The sequence below is a fragment of the Sturnira hondurensis genome, unplaced genomic scaffold (assembly GCF_014824575.4).
Source record: "Sturnira hondurensis isolate 20B ecotype Veracruz unplaced genomic scaffold, ASM1482457v3 Scaffold0004136, whole genome shotgun sequence".
Lineage (NCBI taxonomy): Eukaryota > Metazoa > Chordata > Mammalia > Chiroptera > Phyllostomidae > Sturnira > Sturnira hondurensis.
Window position 1 is genome coordinate 45,614,644 of NW_028076767.1, and position 21,769 is coordinate 45,636,412.

Consider the following 21,769-nt stretch of genomic DNA (forward strand, 5'->3'; position numbering starts at 1 on the left):
CACCTGAAGCAGGAGCACTGTCACTAGCAGACTGCACAGCACAATATGTAATCACAATATACAGCCAGAACAGATATGACCACAGAAAGCTGTCGGGTCTCACCAGCTGCCTGCTTCCAAGGTTTCCTATTGATCTTTTACTCACTCACTCACTCACTCACTCTGTGTTTGCCCAGCCCTCAGTTGCAGAGAAACAGGTCAAGTCCATGGGTTTAAGGAAAATATGTGAGAGGAGAACTTTTGATTGAGAATTCCATCTATTAACTTGTTTCTTTTTTTTCCTCTCTGAATTGGGACAGGACCATGATTGTTTAACTTTGGAGACAGATGATCTTGGGCTGACTCAAAGATAGTAAGAACTAGTTAGAGGGTTCTCTGTAGAAGCCGGTTGGAGATGCACAGGTTTTCCGGGTGTCCTAGAAAGACCCTGGACTCGAAGCCCACCAATGACCCTACCTCACGTGAATGGCCACCAAACCTTCGTTCAGGAGTCAGCTTTGGTGTCTTGGAAGGTGACCCAGAGGTGGAGCCAGAACTCTTTCCCTATATAGTGGGCTGTCCCAGCACAGAAACTCATCCTTTTTTACATTAAAAAAAAACAAACAAAAAAAACAGCCCTGGCTGGTATAGCTCAGTGGATTGAGCGCGGGCCTGCGAACCACACAATCGCTGTTCGATTCCCAGTCAGGGCACATGCCTAGGTTGCAGGCCAGTTTCCAGCAGGGGACTCACGAGAGGCAACCATACATTGATACTTCTCTCCTTCCCTTCCCCTCTAAAAGATAAATAAATAAAATCTTTAAACAAAAAACAAACCAAAAAAAAAAACCAACAAAAAAAGCCCCAAACAAACCCTGGAGAGAATAATCTCTATGGGCTCTCATGAGGGTAACACTTATTCATTCACTCAACAAACACTGAGTGTCTGCCAGATAGCAGGGAACACCACTGAACAGTAACAGCTAACGTTTACTGAGCACTTCACATGAAGTGTCTCCATCCCGAAGGCCTCATGTAAGAATGACCAATTATACCTTTTTACAGATCAGGAAGTGGAGATAACAAAGGGGAAGGTTCTCTGTGAATTACAAAGCACAATACAACCTGCTTTACAGCACCAGACTGTTACCTAGGAAATATTTCCCTTTATTTCCTCACTTTAATTGTCTGCATTTCTAGTGACCTAAACTGCCTAGCGACAGCAGTAATGACAGCAGGTATTTATTGAATGTTTCGTACGTGCCATGGCCTCTCCTAAGCACTTTCTAAGTACTAAGGCATTGAATCCTCCCAACAACCCTGTGAAGCAGACTACCATCATCATCATCACTCCCATTTATGGAGGAGGCCGTTGAAGTAAGAGGGGATAAATCACTTGCACAGGGTCTTACAGACGTTAAGTACTGGATCAGGACCTGGCCTTTGTCAGCCCGGTCCCTGGTGTCTAGGCTGCGCCCTTCTGCCACTCTGAGCTCTGACACAGGCAGGCAAGGAAACCCCTGCCCTAACCCACGCAGACCCGACTCCGTCTGCATCCCTGACCCATTCTGTTCTTTCTGCCCAACAGCTTCCTAAAACCATTCTTAAGTCCAGTCAAAACTTCCTGTCCAAAGGAAGCCTTCAGTGGCTCGTATTCCACTGAGGCCAGAGAGAGCGATTCTGGCCCAAGTGTGTCCCTGTCTTGCCTTCAGTTAACACTAATGCAATTCAATAAAAGCCCTTGGAAAAGAGGGCTTCAGTCGCATGAGGGACCTCCTTGTTCTACACTGGATTTGGGGTGCTCTTTCCCCAGCTGGGTGCTGGCTTCTACAGCTGAGAAGAGCCATCAGCAGTAACTTGTTCTTTGCATTTGAACATATGACAAACCAATGCCTTGGTTTGTTCTGCAGAAAAATAAATCTGCCAGGACAGGCTGAATATTAGTGGTATGCCTCCTGCCGTGTCTGATCAGGCAAGATGTTTGTTCCAGGGAAACGAAAGAGGCAGAAAATGTGAAAGGGAGCTCCAGTGGTTATTTCTGAGCTCTACTTCAAAATAGGGGGTGGGGTCCAGCAGCTCATTAGCTAACCCATTCTAATTGTTATTTGTAATTTCCTGGGCAGGTCTCTCTTCAACCAAGTGGATGCATGCCCTCTTTCTGCACACTCACAGGCCTTTTAAGCTCACCTTCGTTTTGGTCTTGGCACACATATTAATCATCCTTCTTCTTAGCTCTCTCTCCCACCCTGTGTGAGAATCTCAGGGGCAATGGCTGGCTTTCATCCTTAAATCCATAGCCCCTGACATTGCACCCGCTCCTCAATCGATGCTGAATACACATCAGCTAAGTAGATAAATACAGCCATGCAACAATCGACGGTGGAGATACGTTCTGAGAAACTCACTGGTGGGCAAGTCTGTCATTGTGGACACATCCTTGAACAAACTTCCACAAACCTAGAAGGTGCAGGCTGGTGCTCCCAGCTGCAGGCTGAGCAGCCTGTTAACTGCACACACTCAAGACGGAATGGAGCACAGGGGAAAGTGAGGCAGTAAGGAGGCACGGTGGAGTGTGTGAGGGGGCTGCTGGGGTACCGTGGTACAAAGAGAAAGAGCACACTCTAAAATGATGCTAAGAAGTGTAGTATAGTGAACATATAAATCAGTAACAGTTTTTATTATTATCACCAGCTATTACCTACTGTCTGTGGCTGTATATGCTACACTGCGTAGACCAACAGCACAGTTGGCTCGTTCACACCTGCGTCGCCACACACCTGTGAGAACTGCGTTGTGCCATGACTTCAGGATGGCTGTGATCTTAACCGGCAATAGGATTTTTCCAGCTTTATTATAATCTTGTGGGGCCATGTCATTCAGTGGCACATGGCTGTGAAAAGTAGTTTAAGGCAAAGGCAAGAAGGAAATCCTCTTGATGGAAAGATGCATGACGTCACAAGCACGTACTTACCCCTCTTACCTCCCGGGTGGCTCACAGGAGTTAAAGCACGAGATGCCATTTGGGTCACTAGAAGGGTACCGTTGAAAGTTGTATCTTGACTTTTTTCTTCTTCTAAGGTCCAGGAAGTACAAAGGCTTTTTAATTGAGTAGAATTGTCAAATGTTGTTTAAAAGACATCGGAGGAGTTAACATCATGCCAACCAAGAAGGACGACTGAGGGGAAAAGAGGCATCACTGGAAGCTCACCCGGGTGTAGGCGGAGAAGCCCCACGCCCCCGGGCCATTTACTCCCCAAGACGTCCCTGCCCGCACGTGCAGCACAGGGCCCCCGAGCGCCACTCTGCCGAGCAGCCAGCACCTGCTGTCTGCACCTCCTGCTGGAAGTCCTCACCGAACGTCACGAGTGGGGAGGGGGCGGGATCTTGGAGACGGCGACTTTAAGCAAAACAGCGTACAATGAAACCAATGTCACCACAGCCTAATTGCTATAAGGAATGTAGTTATGTTTCTGGTCACAAAACCATTGCCAGACTTCGTCTAAGTTAAGATCCCATACACCTCTAATATTAGACATTAACAAGTGTGCCACATAAATAAATAAATAAATAAATATGAATGAAAGATTCATAAACACAAATGAGATAATGACTCTCAACGCACTTATTCCCGTTCAGGGTCACAGGTGGTGGGGGCCTCTCCCACTGCTCAGAGTGCCAGGTGGGACCCCTTCGTTCACGGGTGCACTCACACACACACACACTCACACACACACACACACACACACACACACACACACACTCAGATGGGGCAATGTGGACACGCCGATTCCCCTCCCGTGCACATCTTTGGAATGTGGGAGGGAACCGGAGTCCCCAGAGAAAACCCACGCAGACACGAGGACACGCAAACTCCAACACGGTCTGTGCAGCCCCAGGAAGTGATTTCTTTTCCTCATCAACGTCCTAATGGAAGGACACTCTTCGAGGACCTGCTGCTTCGCACTTAGAGCGCACGCAACCTGAGGGCGGCACTGCTACCCGCACTCCCATTTGACGGAGGAGGAGGAACGGAAGCCCGGAGATAAAGCAGTCTGCCCGAGCTCACACAGCCAGTAAGTGGCAGAGCCAGCCTTTGAAGCCGGGAGGCTTCACTCCCGAGCCACATGTCTGGCCCCCAGGCGCACTGCTTTCCGGGCCACCTCTGTGACTGGAGGCACGACGCAACCTAATGAGCCTTGTTCTGGGGAGGAGGACCCCCACAGTCTCATTCCTGGTTGGCCAAAAATGAGCGGTGTGGTCTCAGCACGTTGCCTTATTTTTGCATTTCTTAAACAGGGCTTCAAACATCTGTGTTTTAATAAAAGAAGATCCCCTTTTATTAGTTCCATGGGGCCCATGCTTTGAAAAGGCTCATCCAAAGAAATTCTATTTGTTAACAATTACTTTGCTTCCCGTTTCTAATGAAGTCAAATCAGAGTTAGTGGCGGTGAGGTCCTGCCTGTTCCTTCTACCTGGAGCCTCCACTTGGCTTTTCTGCGTCCCGGCACTGATGCCTTTTCTCTCTTGGTTCCAGCTGCCGTCTTCCACACAGTAAGCCTGTTTACGCAGCTCTCTGCCGCCAGAGGTAAGCGTCTGCGGGGGTCAGCCGCACGTCGGCCTGGTCTACCTCTGTGTCTTCCGGGTCCAGCACTTAGTAGGTGCTCGATGAATGTGTTGAACTAATGAGTAAGCTGGCTTATTGGAATTGAGAAGCCTGTTAGCGCATGCTGTTACAAGGTAAACACACCGTTTTGATTTGTGTTTTTTAAATGGGGCTTCGAAGACCCGTCTTTTAAACTCTTTCATAAAGAAAGATCCGCTTCTGTTAATTCCATGGGGCCCAGACTTTGAAAAGTGTCATTTAGCCAAAGAAATTGTATTTCAGTTACAATTTTTAAAAATCATGGAAATAACTCAAAGAGCTCCATTTCTGCCCTTCAGACATCTGTGCTCCTTCCCCTTCTCGCTTCTCCCCCCTCTCCCTGTGAGTTTCGCTCTGCGGCCAAGCTGTCAGAGCAGCTGCAGAGGAGGGGGGTGGGGAGGGGAGGGCCAGGAGGGAAGGGGTGTGTGCACACTTCCCGGTGGGGGAGTGGGGCGTGACAGGGATGGGGGCAGGGGGCGGGGGTCCTCTTTCCGGGTCAGAACCCTTTGGCTGGCCAGAATGACACAGGCGAGAGCTGTTCTACCTGGAGCAGGCGGCGAACAGTCTTCTGTGAATACAGAACTGGACGCTGAGCTGGGGCCACCGGAAGTTCTACTTTATAGGAGGGAGGCATTCTGATCCGCGGAGGCAAAGGGTATTTCTCTACGATCAAACATAAGCGGAGGAAGCGTGTCTCAGATTGTTTCTTTTTATCTCTGAAGAACAGTGAGTCACCCTAAAGAGCTAAACAGGTGCTCAGTTCGAGCAAGGCCAGGGCTGAGTGAGCCTGTGCTGGCCTTGACTAGGCGGCCTCCTTTCCGATCTCGGTCCCTCTTTAAATGTCTCTACTTGCTTCTTGAACTCAGTGACTAGTGAGCGTGTATGTCTCATACGGGGTTGTGAAAGGGGTTTATATTCTCTAATTTTTTTGTGTAAAATAAACCAATTATTCAGATTTCAGGTAATAGCTTTTGAATAAACCTATTACTCTAAATATTTTATTTCAAGGTGGAACTACCTACACAAGGACTCCCCTTCCGACAATGACTGGTTCTTAGGGCCTCAGGGAGGCTTCTCAAAGCCTCTGATCAGAACCAGGGAGGCTGCAGTCCCAGAGACAGTCCCCAGCTCACACATGACCCAGGGCTCCCGGCCTTCCTGTCTCCTCTACCTCCCATCAGTTTGAGGGAAAATGGCGTCTCCTGAGAGTCCAGGGCTTCATCGACAGGAAAAGGAAGAGGATGACAAAAGCAAGAACAGCCTGGGACCGATGACACCAGATTTTGAATCCCTCTGTCATGGGGCGGGGCGTTGGGGGCTCTGGCTCTCAGGTGACCAGACTTGGTGGTGCGCGTGGGCTCGGGCATCATGGACAGCCCGGCTGGGAATCCAGGTCGACTGCCTGACCAGCACATTCTTGGGCTGTGTTATTTAGCCTCTAGGCACTGCAGGTTTTTCACTGAGTAAAATGGGGATGTGGTAGTAGCTGGCTTCTAGGTGATCATGAAAACAAAATGAGACAATGCGCAAGGATGTCAGCTCCGTGAGGACAGACAGCGCCACGTTTCCATCTGTGAAGTAGTCCTCGGGCTCATTGTTCTCGGTGTGCAGACACTGCAGAGTAAATGCCAAAGGTGGACCACTGGGCACAGGGCCTGGCGCTTCGCCAGCGTTGCTTGCTTACCTGAGTGCGCACTCGCACACCCCTGGGAGGACAGTCAGCCTGCTCACCTGGTCAGGATTTGCTTTTGCTGCCTTCTTTCTAGAACCCAGGGAAAGGGCAGGTCTATGCAGAGGGTCTGCGGGGTGGGGCGAAGTGTGGTGCTGGCCCTGGAGCCGGCTCTGGAGCAGGCCAGGCTGGGTGCGGTGGCTGGCTGTGGGGTGCGAACAGCGGGAGTCCTGGCCTCCTTGAACGGGGCCACTAGGTCTCGGGGTGGGGGTGGGGGGGCAGACGACACAATGACAAAGACACAACGTGCTTGGCTTGTTTGAGAAACTTTCCCAGGACCAGCCCTGTACCCAGGAAAGGAGAAAGATGGCTTCTTTTCCTTTTTTTCTATATTCCCCTCCTTCTTGATTGTGTGACTTTTGAGCCAAATCGCAGAACAGAGCCTACTATGTTCAGCTGTGTGACTGAGCCATGTTTGGTTCAATTAGCTCTTGCTAGCTGGAGAGGGACCCCAAGGACCAGTGGACACATTGTTTCCATGAGAAATGTATTCTCAATTCCAAACATATGATTAATGGGATGGGTCTCAGAATGAAACCCCTTCTGTGCCCTTTCCTGGATCTGTCCAGACAAATCGGGGCTTTTTTGTGTGTGTGTGGGGGGGGGGCATTGGGAGTTCTGTTTGCATAATTACGACCTGGCAGGTTCCCAGAGAGACTTCAGATGGACCTGACAGCCTGCCCAGGGGCAGGAATTGTTTCGTAAATCGGAGGGTGCACTCTGGAGGCCAAAGACTCATCACCTCCTTCACACTCAAGGACATGCTCCAGCAGGAGGAGAGCTCAGCTTGAAGAGAGAGTGAGGATGCACCAGCTTGTCTGGAGGCCAGCTGAGTTTCAGCAGCAAGGAATACCTTGAGAGTGGCCATGTGAAGGTCATGTTCTTCTCCAGCCAGGGCCCTGGCCAGTTTCGGGCACGTGCCTGGGGGAGACATCAGGTGAACAAACAGGAAAGATGCCCAGCTGTAGGGGTGTCAGAGAAACCCAGGGAAGGAAACACTCTCCTAGGTATCCCAGCAGAGGTGTACGGTGCTGGTGGGTGGAGTCCTTTCACCTGGGAAAGCAGATACTGGGGCCATGCCAGGGCTGGGAAGGGCAGGGGATGGTGACCTGCTCACTTCTCATCAGTGAAGCCCTAATCTGGTCACCTGAAGGCACGGGGGCTGCTGGGAGGGGATCCTGGGGCAGTGAGCAGGATCAGGGGTGCCTACAGCCTCCTGGCTGTCTGAATGACCCTGAGCCTCACCCCACCCCACTTGGATATAACCTTCTTGGCTCCTGTTAGACCTAGTGCTACTCTCATAAGTGACAGTGACATCTGGAATACACGACTTTTGAAAGGTGGGGATTCACCCATGGAGTTCAGCTTGGGTTCTCCTCCTGCCTTCCCTCTCTGTGAGGAAGAGGAAGAATATGAAGAGCGAGTCAGAGGGTGAAAACGTTAGTGGAACCATGTGGCTCCCTGCCCCCTCCCTTGTTAGCTGCCACAACCTGACCTGTCAGTCTTGCCCACTTCCCACTGACTCCTTCCCTCTTCCTGCCCTTAGGGAGAATGCTAGGAATTGTTCACAAAAGATTGGAAAAAAGAAATGGGACCCTGGGGGTCGGCTGGACACAGCAGAGCTCCCAGCGTGCTATGTGGACGTTGCGTTTCCTTAGAACCACAGTTCCTTTTTTACAAATTAGAAAATGTTGAATTACCTTTGAAAAGCATGCCAGTTACCCCAACAACAAACGCCGAAGGGAAAAACTACATAGGAGAAGTTAAAAGATGGGTCCTAAGCCTAAAATTAACAAGTGGTTTCCACCCCCCACACACAGGGCCCCACCCCATCAAGGGGACTTGCCAGGAAAAAGCCACATCTTGTGTTTACTGCCCAGTGGAGCTTTAAGGCCCTGAGGTGACTCAATGGATCTCCAGGGAGAGACAAAAGGACGAAGCCAAGGGGACCTTCACGTGATTAGGAGTGCACTGTGTCCTACCAGCTGGCAGAAGGAGACATTCATGCCCCAGTGTGGCTGTAACCCTGTGTCCCTGAGAAGGTCATTTGTGGTCCATGGGCTCACTTTTCCCATCTAAAAAATGTGACCGCTAATACCAGCCCTAATCTCAATAAGGAGATAAAATCCAAGAAACATTAAAAGGTGTTGAAGGCTCAGAGAAGGTTTTTGGGAAGGGCAGCAGGTGTGCACTGTGTGTGTTTCATAACAAAGGCAAGGTCAGGTGTGAGACGCAGGAGAATTCGGGGCCAGGAGCTGGAGAACGTTGCTGTGGGTGCGTGTGGGTTGGGGCACGGGGGTGGTCTTCTCCCAGCCTGCAGAGGCGGGACCTGGAGGGTTTGTACTGTATCCGTGTTGGTATGATAGTCCTGTTCCTTCTGACAGTGAGGCCACCTCTTCCCGGATGTGCTCTGGCAGAAAACCTGTAGCCTTTGCCCCACCTCCACCCTACACCTCCTGACTCTTCTTTGTGGCAAAAGCCTGAAATCTGCTCACTGATATCAAGGCAAATGTCCAAAATGTTGATTCCCTTCAAAGGGTGCCAGGAATTTTGAATATGGGTGTAATTCATCTTCTAAACAAGATTTTTGTTTCTTCACCATTCAGCTGTTTGTGTTAGGTTCGGTTTGACGGTTGTTTCCTGGCTTTATTTAAATTTGTCCCTCTCCCCACGGGCAGGGTGGGTCAGTCAGTCAATGCCTGCTGGGTGCCTACCCTGTCCTCAGAACGGTAGGGACAGGGGAAACTTACCACTCGTTCTTGCCTTGGAAAAGCAATGAATAATGATGCAAAGTTCTTTTTTATAATTATGTCGAGCCAGCAAATTCCCTGAACTCATTGTCACATCCTGTTATAGAGACGTGCCTGCCCCTGAGGTGCCTCCCTCCAAGGCCATCTCCAGGGAGCCTCCAACAAAGCCCACGGCATGGAAGCCACAGTGATTGCCGGGGCCAGAGTGACAGGATGGGGAGACTGTGAGGAAATGGCACACACAATTGGTGGACTGGCAAGTTTACAGACATTACTCACTAAGCCTCCCCGTGATTTCCCTGAATACGTTGATGGGGGCTTTGTAGCAAACTTTCGCTTTTATACGTCTTAGTAGCAATGAAAATAGAGCCGCGGAGGTTGATTGACAGAGCTGAGTAGAGCCCATTTATCCATTCCAAAGCCTTTGTGAGAGGGGGGAGGTGGAAACGCCTTGAGCACTCCGTGGCCCAGCTCCTGGTTGAGACCCCAGCCATCTTTCTCTCTCTTCTGAAAAGGGCCTTGGCTCCCGCACAAGAAGGTCAGTGGGAGAAACTAAGTGAAGGTCAGACCACTTTCTCTTTCTTCTCTATTTTTTGTTAGTCATGGTTAGTGGCTGAATTTTTAAAAAGATCCAAAAGCATGAAGCGGGAGGCTCGAGCATTCTCATTTGCATATTCACGTCGAACCTGTGTGGCCAGCACTCGGATATTTCAAAGCGTGTTGCCAAGAGCCCCGCGTTGAGAGGCCCCAGCATGTAGGGGGCACCCGCGCCCTCTGCGGGGGGTGTGCGGGATGAGAGCGCCCCGCCACTCTTCTCTTGCCGCGGCTGTCCGGGCTCCGCTGGGTAGAATGCACGACAGCTTCTCCAAGTGGCGGCCTTCACCCCACCCCCGCCACGCTCCTTTCTCCATGGAGACTTGTAAGCACAGTGAGCTGTGGGCGCAGGAGTTGGGCAAGACTTTGGAGATAGCGGTTATTTTTCTTTTATGCCTTGGAGAATCTTCGATCACCTTTTTTAAAAATCGCATTTATTGTTGGTTGCTTGTGTTCTGCGTTGTGCTGGGTTATCCTAGGGACTAGTAGTGGGGCTAGGAGACAGTGGTTTTCGGGAGGCGGAGGGACCTGTTCTTTCACCGCGTTCTCACAGCACTAAGCTAGTGCTAAACTAAAAGGAAGAGTTCTCCATTAGAAAAAGCTACTACACAAAGAAACCAGTTCGTTGCAAAACACGGTTGCTTTTGATCCTTTAGAAGTGATACTTAGAGGTAGAGGGACAGATTATGTTCCTCCCCAGTAAGATAAACTGGAACTGCCAGAACCTTCCTGGGAATCCAGGGATTCTGTGATCGTCAGGCGCCCCCTTGTGTCCAAGTGGCAGCATGGGGCTTGCGTGATTTAGTTTTGACCAAAACTGAGCAGGGGGTCCAGAAGTAAGGAGCGAGGGATCTCCCTTAATTTCATTTGTTCCTTGGAGCCAGGGATGTTGGGGGAGTAATAGAGGTAGGGAGGGGGCCAGTGTCAGGATGTGGCTCGCCTAGTCCCCTGGAAGCCGCAGTGGCCTGCCCCCAGACCACGAGAAGTGAAAGCCAGCAGTGCCCAGGGCTGCTTTACTCACCGCGTGTCACCGCCAGGAGGCCAGGCCCACACAGTGCAAAGAGGCTGGATTTGGCAACTAAAAATACTAGCACTGATAGACAGTGGGACTTTGAACTAAACAATCTTTTTGATAGCGCCCCCTTCACAACAGCAGTGAGAGTAAGTGTATTTCCATGTTACCATGACAATGACACTCCACCGGAAGTGCCTCTCAGTAAATCCTAGCTCCCTTTGGCTCTTGCCTGTCCCTCATCCCAAGTTTGAAACAGCTTCCTTGATTGAATTCACTTGACGTGCAACTACATGAGCTGGCTTCACAAATGTGCTGTTTCTGTCTATAAAATTACTAGAAAGGTTTGTGGGGTTTTGTGGGATTTTTCTTTTGCTGGTTTAATCGATTTTAGAAAGCAAATCTCTCTCAAGCTTGACCTGAAAATAGCTCATGCCACCATTTCCAGCTGAGATGTGGCCATTCGCTCTTTGACAATGATGAGAAACTGCTGAGCTTTCAAACCTGCGTTGTCTGCGGTCAAATGAGGTGACCCCTTCCCTGATGGGGTGCCCCGGAGTTGCCAGCACAGCCCCCCACCCAAGTGACAGCTCTCTTCTTGCTGATATAGTGCTTCTGGCTTCACTGAACATTATAAATGGATTTTTTTTTAGTGACCCATGCCAATGTAATATCAACATATTTTTCCAACAAATTTCAAATCTTTTTAGTTTCTGTTTTTCTCTTATTTTTATTTGGGGTAGTTTTCTATCACAGAAGAGTTCCTGCCTTCCATTTTTACTGTAGAGGGAGAAAAGTGGAATCAGTGGTAGCCTTGGTGATAAAGTAAACGTGGAAATATTTTACTGACTTCTCTTTCACAGCCTTAACTACGTAAAAGAAAAGGGGAAAAAATTAGGGCACGTGTATAGATCACTCAGAAAACTTGCCTTGCGTGTGGGAGAAGGGGAAGCAGGGTGTTGGGGACCGCCCTGCCTGGTTTCAGGAGCTGAAACCCCCAGGGCTAAGGCTGAGTGAGCGACCTTCGGACCACAAGCCACTAAGGAGTCAAAGCTTATCTCCCTGGCAGAAGTTGTCACTTCTGCTCCTTTTCCCATAACTGGCCTCCGATACTTGATCAGTTAGCCAATAATGGGTAAGATTCCCCAAGGGGGGAACCACCTAAGACAGGGATGATCACATGGAGGCCCCAGGGTAGGACTTGGGGGGCTATGGAGAAAGGGGGTGATGGACCCTCACCCCCTGGCTTTAACAAAGCCTGAGTCCTCAGTCTGTCTGTGAGAAGCCTCTGAGAATTCTTTGGCTATCTGCCTCCTCTGCCTGACTTAAGCCTGAAAACAATGACAAAGGGCGGTGCAGCCCTGTGCTGGGAATGGCGAGTTCCCTGGGGTAATCAGGCATAAAAAAGAATTCCTAAAAGTCCTATGAAGCCTGCTTTGCTAAGTGCTTTCATTCATATGATAAGGGTCTGAGCATGAAATGAGTATGTCTCCCAAAGCTTCTGCAACTACCTTTCCTGACAGACACTGACTCGGACTAAGCCCTCAGACTTCTTTGAAATGTTGTCTACTGTTTGGTCCTTGCCGCCTGCATTCCTGTGTATTACAACCCAATAAAAGCCCCTGGAGGAGGGGGCTCGAGGCCTTTTTCCTCTGAGAAACTGGCCACTTCTCCTCCCCCAGCAGATCATGTCTTGGTAGTGTTTACTTTCATCTGTGGCAGACGGGGGGACTGAGGGCAAAGTCACCCCCACAGCAGGGCACCCACTAGTGTCCGATGCAACAGGACTAAGCTCCAAATCAGTCAGGGGTGTGTGTGTGTGTGTGTGTGTGTGTGTGTGTTTCTTTGGGCACGACACTCAACCTCTCCCAAATCCCGTTTTCTCTTCTATAAGATGAGCCATCATGGTAGCATCCACCATAAAGTTGCTGAGAAAATTGTATCTCATGATGCCTTATGGCATGCATTTACATTAAAAGTGTTCAAGAAATGGTGTCTACCACTATTCATTCCCGCTTTCTGCGTCAACTTATTTTGGGTTCATAGTGTACCTTTTGCAAGCTTCCTTGCCCTTTTCCGAAGTACAGGTGGTCTTACTTCACTTCCTGCCAGAACTGAAGAGCAGTTGCTCCCTCAACCGTCTAGGGACGAGATGCAGAGGGAGACCTTGTGCAATCTTGCAGCGGGGCACTCAGCCTGCCCTGTGCTTGGCTCTGAAAGCAGCAGGTGCGGAGAAAATGCTTGTCACCTCCCTTGGAGCCAAACACGAGGCCGTCAGGCAACACGCCAGTCCTCCCACATGCAGGTGTCCTCCCATGCCCTCTCCTGCCAGCACACTGCTTCTGGGAGCTGAGGGGTGTCCCATGCGGGGCCCCCTTATTTGCTCTTAGTGTGGGTTCAAATGGAGACATTTGTCACTAACAGCCATAAGTCGGGTCCTCCAAGTGATGCTTCTCTTGTCATCCCCAGGTGCTGCTTTGTCACCTAACAAAGAACCAGGACCTCTAGTTATGTTGCTCCTTTTATTTATTTCACAGTGTTCAAGTGCATGGGATGGCTCAAGGTCAACACCCAACCACAGCATTTCCTGTGGTTTCTACCGCACTTCATTGCACCATACAAAAAAAAGTCCAAGAGGAAATACTGCTATGTCATTATCTTGGTGAAAAGTAAAGATTTTCGCAAGTTTATGGAGGCACAAAAGCAAGCAACACCACACACAAATGTCACCCAAGATTTTGTATGAGGAACCCGTTCTTACATCAAGGTGGTTGTGGTGGTTACTTTCCAGAATGATAGTTTCCACAGTTCAAGACTCTGTGTGGAAGACGAAGAGGATCTGCTTCGCTGATGACACACACAACTGCTCATGGCTGAGACTTGGGTGTTCCAAACACTCACAGGGCAAGGTGGGCCCTGGGCAGCATCTGTTGCTGGTGGCTGCCTCTAAAAGGCTGTCCTCAGTAGGCGCTGGTGGTCCTCGCTGCTACCCACCAGCTCTGGGCGCCGGGCAAGCTGAGTGCCCTACCTGACCTCTAATCTTCTTTGTAACCAGTTTGCAAGGTTGAAAATTAAAATTAAATGAGGTAATTGTGTGTACACAACAAGAAGCCCAGGGCCGCACATGTGGTAGGGGCTCAGTATTTGCTAATGCTGTCATCATTGTTGTCATTGTCATCATCACTATCGTCTTTTCTGCAGTTCTTCCAGGACAGTCATATCGGGCTCTGAGATTTGTACGTAGTCCCTCTCTGGGGTCAGTCTTCCATCTGTACAACAGAGCTCTCATATGTTTCTCACATCAGAGGAAGCCTATTTCCTTGCTCCGTTGTAATCTGACAGATAATCTTGTTCAAGTTCCCCCACCTTTCAGGGCCTCTATTCCCTTCTCTTTAAAATGAGAAATGGGTCAAAGATCTGAAGGGCCTTGCAGCTCTGCCACTTCCAATCCCAACACCCTTCAGGCGACGGAAGGGCCTCTCAAGCCAGCCCTCCACCCTCAGACTCAGTCCTGTGTAGGGACAGCACACCAAGTGGGACCCTCCACAGAGTGGAGGCTGAGGAATTGGTGGCCAGTGGGTGTTTTGTGTGGCTGTCCTCCCTTTCATCACTGAGTGCTCTGTCGTAGGTCCAACAGCGTCTTATCACACTTAACTTACAAGACAAGAACTAAAGTTGCTCTTGTTCTTGTCTTTGGCCAATCCATCTGAGCCCCAGGGCTGATCGTCAGCTGAGTTCTGCCATGAACCTAAGATAGTTTAAACAGGTGCAAACAAAATGAAAATAACAATAGTAACATTTATTGAGCACTATGCTAAGGTTTGATGTGAACTCATTAATGTTGTTCTTATAACTGTCTCAGGTGGGTGCTCTTATCCCTGACGAGGAAAGTAAGATTTACAGGAATTAAGTAACCTGCCCACGGGGAAGCCGAGGCCAAGGGAAGGAGAGGTGGGTTTTGACTCCAGCAGCCCGATTCAAGAGTCTATATTCTTAACCACTCACTGAGGCAGTTCTAGACAGATTCATCACAAATTTTAAATGATAGTCATCTGGGAAAGATGCTAACAGGTAAGAAGGTGGACTAGACACGCTCCTAAGGCTTGCTTTTACTCCACAATTCTGCCGATCCAGTGCCACGTTAGCACCTCCACACAACTCTGTCATGGTACCACACACCGTGTGGCTTAAACATGGAAGTGTGTTGTCAGAGGCCGGAAGTCAGAAATCGAGCTGTCGGCAGGGTCGCCTCTTCCCAAAGGCTGTGAGGGAGGGATCTGTCTCCAGCTCCTCTCCTTGGCTTGTAGACGGTTGTGTCCTCCCTTCTCTTCACATTCACATCGTGTTCCCTCTGTATTTGCCTGTGTCCAAATTTCCATTTCCATAAGGACACCAGTCCTACTGGGTTAGGGCCTTCCCTAATGACCTTACTTTCACTTGATTTCTCTGTCAAGACCCTGTCTCCAAACGAGATCACATTTTGAGTTACTGAGGGTTAGGAATCTAATGCATCTTTTTTTTTTTTTTTTTGCAGGGAATTGCAGAGACACACACTTTATCCCATAACAGCTCCCTTCTCTCACTTCAAAGTGCCAGTCAGCACGGTGGCTCCATTTCCTCACAGCAGGGAAGTGGTTTACTTATGGGGAGTTGCCTAAGAGGGTTAGCTTCGGGACTCAAACAGGGCAACTTTGTTAATGCCTCATTTGCTACTCTTGGCAAGTAAGCAGATCTCTGGGAATTCATCTCCCAAAGTAGAAAGAACCAGTTTAAAAAATAAAGAAAAGAAAGGAGGGTTTTAGTCAGTGTCTAACTTCCAGAAATCCTTGACTGGTAATGACATATAATGGACCCTCAGTGAATCAGACCCTATTCAGGAATTAGATTCCCAAAAAGAAAATGCAGTGTTTTCTAACTGGTTTCCTAGAAATGGTTGACTAACCTCTCTCATGGAAGAACAACTTATTTTCATGATCCTGCATTAATGCTTTGGTGATGTCACTTGTAACGGGTAAATAGCATTACAGTCTGAAGAACTGCTTACAATCTGCACAGCCATCTCTATCGTTTTGTCCAGGGGAAGGACCGCTGCTGCCCCAAGTCAGAGCGGAGCCAGGGTGTAGGGAAGGCACACTGTAATACGTGTTTAATGAAGGAGCAGCATCACTGTGATTATATGCCCTTGTGTGTTTGTTCAATTCAGGAGCTGAAGAAGTAAAAGGATGTAAAAGGAAAGGATTGTAGAAGAAAAAGGACTCATAGCTGTCTATTGCCTAAGGCTAGGCCAGATTTACAAAGGAAATTTTGGACATTTGTTTTAAAAGTTTCTATTCTTTTGTTCACTAAATTTGCACATTATGGAGAAAAGCGTGTAGAGTCTAGCACTGCTACTGTTTGTGTGACAACCGATGTGAGGAGGATATCTGTACATCGACATCTGTCTATACATCTCAGGAAGGACACACAACACCTCCTACGTAGGGACTGGAAGAAAACTAGGTTTTCACTGTATGCACTTTGCATAGTTTTATTTATTTAAACCATAATTATTTAAAAATGTAAGCACATGTTTTGAGTAACTGCACAGATACAACTAAACTGGCCAAAGATAGGCAGGTTGCAAGATCCTCAGAGGCTTGAAGAATCCTATTAGCTTCCCCTTCCCTGTGCTGACCCTGGGGCTACCTCTGCGCACAGACAGAAGTTCAGCTAAAGTTCATCTTGAAGTCTGTTAGCTACCCATTGACCATTCATTCTCTCCTTTCTCCATGTCATAGGCAATGGTAAGCTTTCAAGGCTTGAGGAAATAAAAATTTAGGCCTTGTGAGAAGTGGGTGAGGGACATTTGGCTTATCTCTTCCAGGCTTTGGAGACTGTAAATTCTTAGCCATCTCGACACTGGTACAAGCCATGTTTGAGGAGAGCCTCCTGCTCCAATCATAGAATTTTAGGTTTGGGAGAATCTACAAATGTCACTCAAGCCACCATCCTGACCCCATGTTGCTTGAATCCCTTCCTAGCATCTCTACCCCAAGGGCTGTCCTACCTGTGCCCTCCCAGCAGCTGTGCTTGCCATTGAGTCAAGTTCTCACTGGCAAAAGAACTCCTCTTACATGGCGCTAAACTTGTACCCTGTGGAACTTCCACCCACGACCCTGGCCCAACCATTCTAAGCCACCTGAATGAGGTGAATTCCTGCTTCAGAGGGAGGCCCCTTTGAGCGGGCTGCCCTGTCTCCCATCAGTCTCTTCTTCCAAGTAAATGGCTCCAAAGTCTTCAGCTCTCTTGCTGCTAACATGGTCTTCAGATAACTCTGGTCTCCTGGCCAGCCTGTGTGGAATGTCTGTGGCTACCTGAGAGTGAGGTTCCCAGTGGTGATGGCAAAATTTTACCCATGCTCTGGGCAGCTGCAAGAACACATAACCACAACCAACCTTGCACTATATGTTGTTAGTGTAAAATTTAAACCGAAGTCAAAGAATCATTTACCTCTTTTTCTTTTCCTAGCAGGGACAGGATGGGGGGGAGGCTGTTACACTATACCATTGCATCACACTGTTGACTCACTTCAATAGGCTATTGCACAATATTCTCAGTCACTTCTGTTTTGTGGCTTTGAGTCCCAAGCTTGCTTTTTTGGGAACCACAGCAAAGTCCTGGCTCTTCCCCTGTATAATTTCATATTGTTAATCCATGGTTAGAACGCACAGATTCTGTCTTCTCATGTATTCCCCTGTGAGTCTTCAAACCTGCCTCTGTGTCTTCATTTAACTCAACGATAGAAGTACTCCACTCAAGGACAGAACTCAGGTCCGATAGAAGTACTCCACTCAAGGACAGAACTCAGGTCCGATTCCAGGCCACTTTGGAGGAGAAATGGCTGGTGGAGGCAGAGGTGCCAAGGAAGACTGGAGCACATAGAGAGTTTCCTGTCCAGACACTTTATTTATTTAGTTCAGAACATGCATTGGAATTTGTAAAGTGTGAAGATGTCTGTTTGCATTTGTGCTCATGAAGAACAGTCCTGTTTCTTAGAAAGCTGTTAGCAGCAGTGGGTAGAAAGTGAGCAGGAAATTGAGAAGTGCCTGCAAGCCCTCATCCTTACTTCTCTCAGGGTCCAAGGGCACAGGGAAGGCACGGGCTGGGAGGCTTGTCTTATGCTTTCAACACTCAGAATTCTAGAGGGTTTTAAAAATTTATTTATTTATTTATTTATTTAGGATGGACCCACAATCCCAGAATGAACTTTAAGAAAACACTTTGGGTTTTAAAACTCACTAATTTTTTCCTTCCTTCCTTCCTTCCTTCCTTCTTTCCTTCAACTTGCATTTTATTAAGGAGGAATTTAGAAATCATAGATTATTAGAGATAAAAGAATCTTGCATATGAGTCCCCTCATTTGTAAAATGGGACAATAAAAGTACCTGTTGTACAAATGTTGACACAGGAAAACACACGAGCAGTTCTCTGGGTGGACCCAGGCTCATTTTAAAGGTCCAGTGGACACAAACTAGTATTATCATGACGTTTGCAGAAACAGTAGCCCTTTCTTCCCCCTCTCTCTGCTACAGACAGATTTCGGCTTAAAAACAATTAAAGAACATTCTATTAACTAGAGCTAATCAATTAGAAGGTGGTGACCTTCCCCTTCTTCAGTGATATTCGAGCAGAAGCTTGTCACACTGGGAGTGTTGTCACTGGAAAACATCTCTGTGAGCTGTACTAGGGTACGTGTGCTCTGCCGGCCAAGTCAGTGTCTAGCTATCTACTAGCGTGGTCTCCAATTGCAATGCATTGGTACCAGGAGGCCCTGACCTGGGTCTAGCTGAGATGCCCTCGTTTCTCTCATTAGTGTTGCCAGGGCTAGTGGGCCACAGTCACTGGGACTGTCTGCCCCCTGACCTCCCAGGGGTCCTTACAGCATCACTTTTCCACATTGGAAAAGATGCAGCTACAGGGAAACAGCATTTATAGGATTGTGGTCTTCTGTCATTTTTCCTCTCTCTGATCTTGAAAGTCAGAAGATTCAAAGAGTTGGACTTGGGTCATGACAGGTGATGTAAGGCCTTCATTGAGATTAGCATGATGTAATTACATACACATTCCTGAAACATCTAACAACCATATTAACAACAAATAAATAAAATCAACATCAACAACAACAACAACAACAAAAAGACAGAAGGAAAATCTAGAAATCTAGTTAGAAAACTTCAAGGACCTGAGAAAAGATGAATAAGTGCTTTTGTCATTTTATCATAAGTGAGAAAAATGTAAAAATAGAATACAGAAAAACAAGAAAAACTATGAAATTATATATGGTCAAAATGGTACATCACCCTAATGCTTAATCATTATTGCCTAGGCAAGGTTCATGTTAGATGACTTTAATAGAGGCCTTGGTTTTACTGCGGTTTAGAAAAGCGTGCTATGAAGTTTAGTTTCTACATGGTACCACTCGGTGGTTCTAAGCGCATTGACATCAGACTGTTTGGGTATGGACCCTGGCCCATGCTTATTAGCAATATGAGCTTTGGCAAATTGTTCACTTCTCTGTGACTTCATTTCCCCATCTCTAAAAAACATACCTATTACCAAAATATATGAGAAACTCCTTTAACTCAGTAGCAATACAATACAAAACAAAACACAAAAAAAACTCAATTTAAAAAATGAGCAAAGGACTTGAGTGGACATTTCTTCAAAGAAGACATAGAAATGGCCAACGAATATATGAAAAGATCCTTCACAGCACTAATTATTAATCATAAAACCATGCAAATCAAAACCACAGTGAGGTATCACCCTGCCCCTGTTAGAATTGCTATTGTCAAGACAACAAAAGATGAATGTTGGTGAATGTTTCTGTTATGAAGAAGCAGAAACCCCATGAACTGCTGGCGGGAATGTAAAACAGTGCAGATGCTTTGAAAAACATCATGGGGGTCCTCAGAAAGTTAAAAATAGAAGTGCCATGTGATCCAGCAACTCCTCTTCTGGGTACATACACAGAAGAATTGACACCAGAATCTCCAAGAGGTATTTGCACTCCCGTGTTCACTGTAGTGTTATACGTAATAGATACAGAAGCAATTGAAACGTCCATCAACCAATGAAAGCATAAGGAAAGTGTGGTATACACATTCAAGGAATATTATTTAACTTTAAAAAAGCAGGAGATCTTTCATACACAACAATATGGATGGACCTGGAGGACATTATGCTGGGTAAAATAAGCGTCACAGAAGGACAAACACTGAACGATACCACTTATGTGAAATATGTAAAACGGTCAAACTCATAAAAGCAGAGAGTGGAGTGGTGGTTACCGAGGACAGGGTATAACATTTCACTCACACGAGATGACTAAGTTCTGGAGACCTGCCGTGCAACATCGTGCCTCCAACTGACAATACTGTAATGCACACTTCACTCGTGAACAGGGTGGGTCTCATGGTGAGTGCCCACACCACAAACCACAAAACAAAACAAAACAAAAATGCCTGATATATGGTTAGGGTGGTGAAACCACTTATGGAATATACAAATGCATGAAGAATATGATGTGTACTAAGTATAAAATAACCATTATTATTTTTTCTTATTATGCCTGTGGGAAGCCACATTGCCTGGATTAACTGTTCCATAACTTGAGCACCACCATTTCTTATGTGACATCCTATTCAATTCTAGTTGTCATATCTAGGAGGAAAAAACAGACCCAGAGGGCAGAGAGTAAACATGTCACTTAGGCAGAGGACTGAGTGGTTTTTACCCTAGAATCATTTCCATCTCAGTTTGTCAAAAGGCGCTGAAATGGAACAGTTCGGGGTGTCTGATGGTTGCGGGCTGTGACAGAATGCTATGCTGCCCGGCCCGACCTATGTGCTGCCTGTAGACAGGACATTTGTGTGCTGTGTGCAGGCTGTGTGCTGTGTGTTCCCAGGGACTCGCCGGCAAGAGCTATGATCTGGTTCTTTCTTGGGCGGGTACTGGGTGCTAAAAGGAGCTGGAAACTCCACTCAGGCAGAATCTGCATTGCCGCCCCTGCTTCATATACTAGGAAGAGAATTACTCGTTTAAAAAAAATGAATCATGGACTTGAGGAATAATGTCAATGTTATGAATATCAACAGAATTATCTTATTTTCAACATGTGAAAATTCATGATATGTTGACCAGCATCATCTTTGTAAGCTGCAGCTGAGCTTATGTTGTCCTAGATAATTTCTAGACATTAAAAAGCTTTTCGTTTTGAGAATGTTTAGCCATTCCCTGCACGGATGGGACTCTAATCTCTCAGGTCCTTGAGAATTATTGGGATTCATAGTACGGGGAAGAGCCTAAATTGATCATTTTTCTTAGAAGCTCCTAGAATTTTTTCTCATTAAATATGGGCTGGTTGCCCCCGGAAGTTATGGAGTTTCTGGAAAGATTTTAAATTGAAGAGGTTCTCTTCAGCCTGGATGGCTTAGACATGTCCTGTCTACAGGCAGAGAAATGGAGAAAATGATCCCTGATGGTCTTTTCTGTGACCCCTGGGCCCCAGATGGTTCCATGTGGACGGAGGCTGCCTGACTGCGTTTCTGGATGAAGAGGTCACAAGAGGTCACTCTGGCAACTCTGACGAGTCTCTGGGGGAGGCTGACAGTGGAACCAGAGGTGAGAAGCCCTTGGAGAAGCACTCAAAGGCTTAAGGAAGTCACAGGATTTGAAATGAACTGACACATTGATGCCACAAGCTTGATCTTAAGTGATAGGTTGCCCCTTGGTCAGAAAAGTTGATGTACACTGATTTCTGAGTTCATTAAGCAAATATGTATTGAACATTGGTCTATGTGCTGCCCATGCAGCGGGCAAGGGAATACAAAGATAAGCAAATAATCGTGATTCCTGATTTCACAGAATCTGAAATCTGGTAGGGGAGACCAAGATTAACTAAGTAACCACAGAAATGTATGATTAAAGAATGTGGTAAGTGTCCTGATATAAATTACAGGGCAGAACGTATAAGATGGGAACCTACAATAATTGGGATGAAAATGTAGTGGTTGGAATTTGGA

General features: G+C 47.4%; 1 long non-coding RNA gene across 1 annotated transcript; it reads right to left on the minus strand.

The window, feature by feature from the left end:
- Nucleotides 1-404: 404 nt before the first annotated feature.
- LOC118985947 (uncharacterized) lies at nucleotides 405-19,772 on the minus strand. The gene is made up of 3 exons (XR_005066238.1): nucleotides 19,717-19,772; nucleotides 694-697; nucleotides 405-416 (listed from the first exon to the last, which is right to left on the minus strand). It is a non-coding gene; the product is annotated as an uncharacterized LOC118985947 (long non-coding RNA).
- Nucleotides 19,773-21,769: the final 1,997 nt, after the last annotated feature.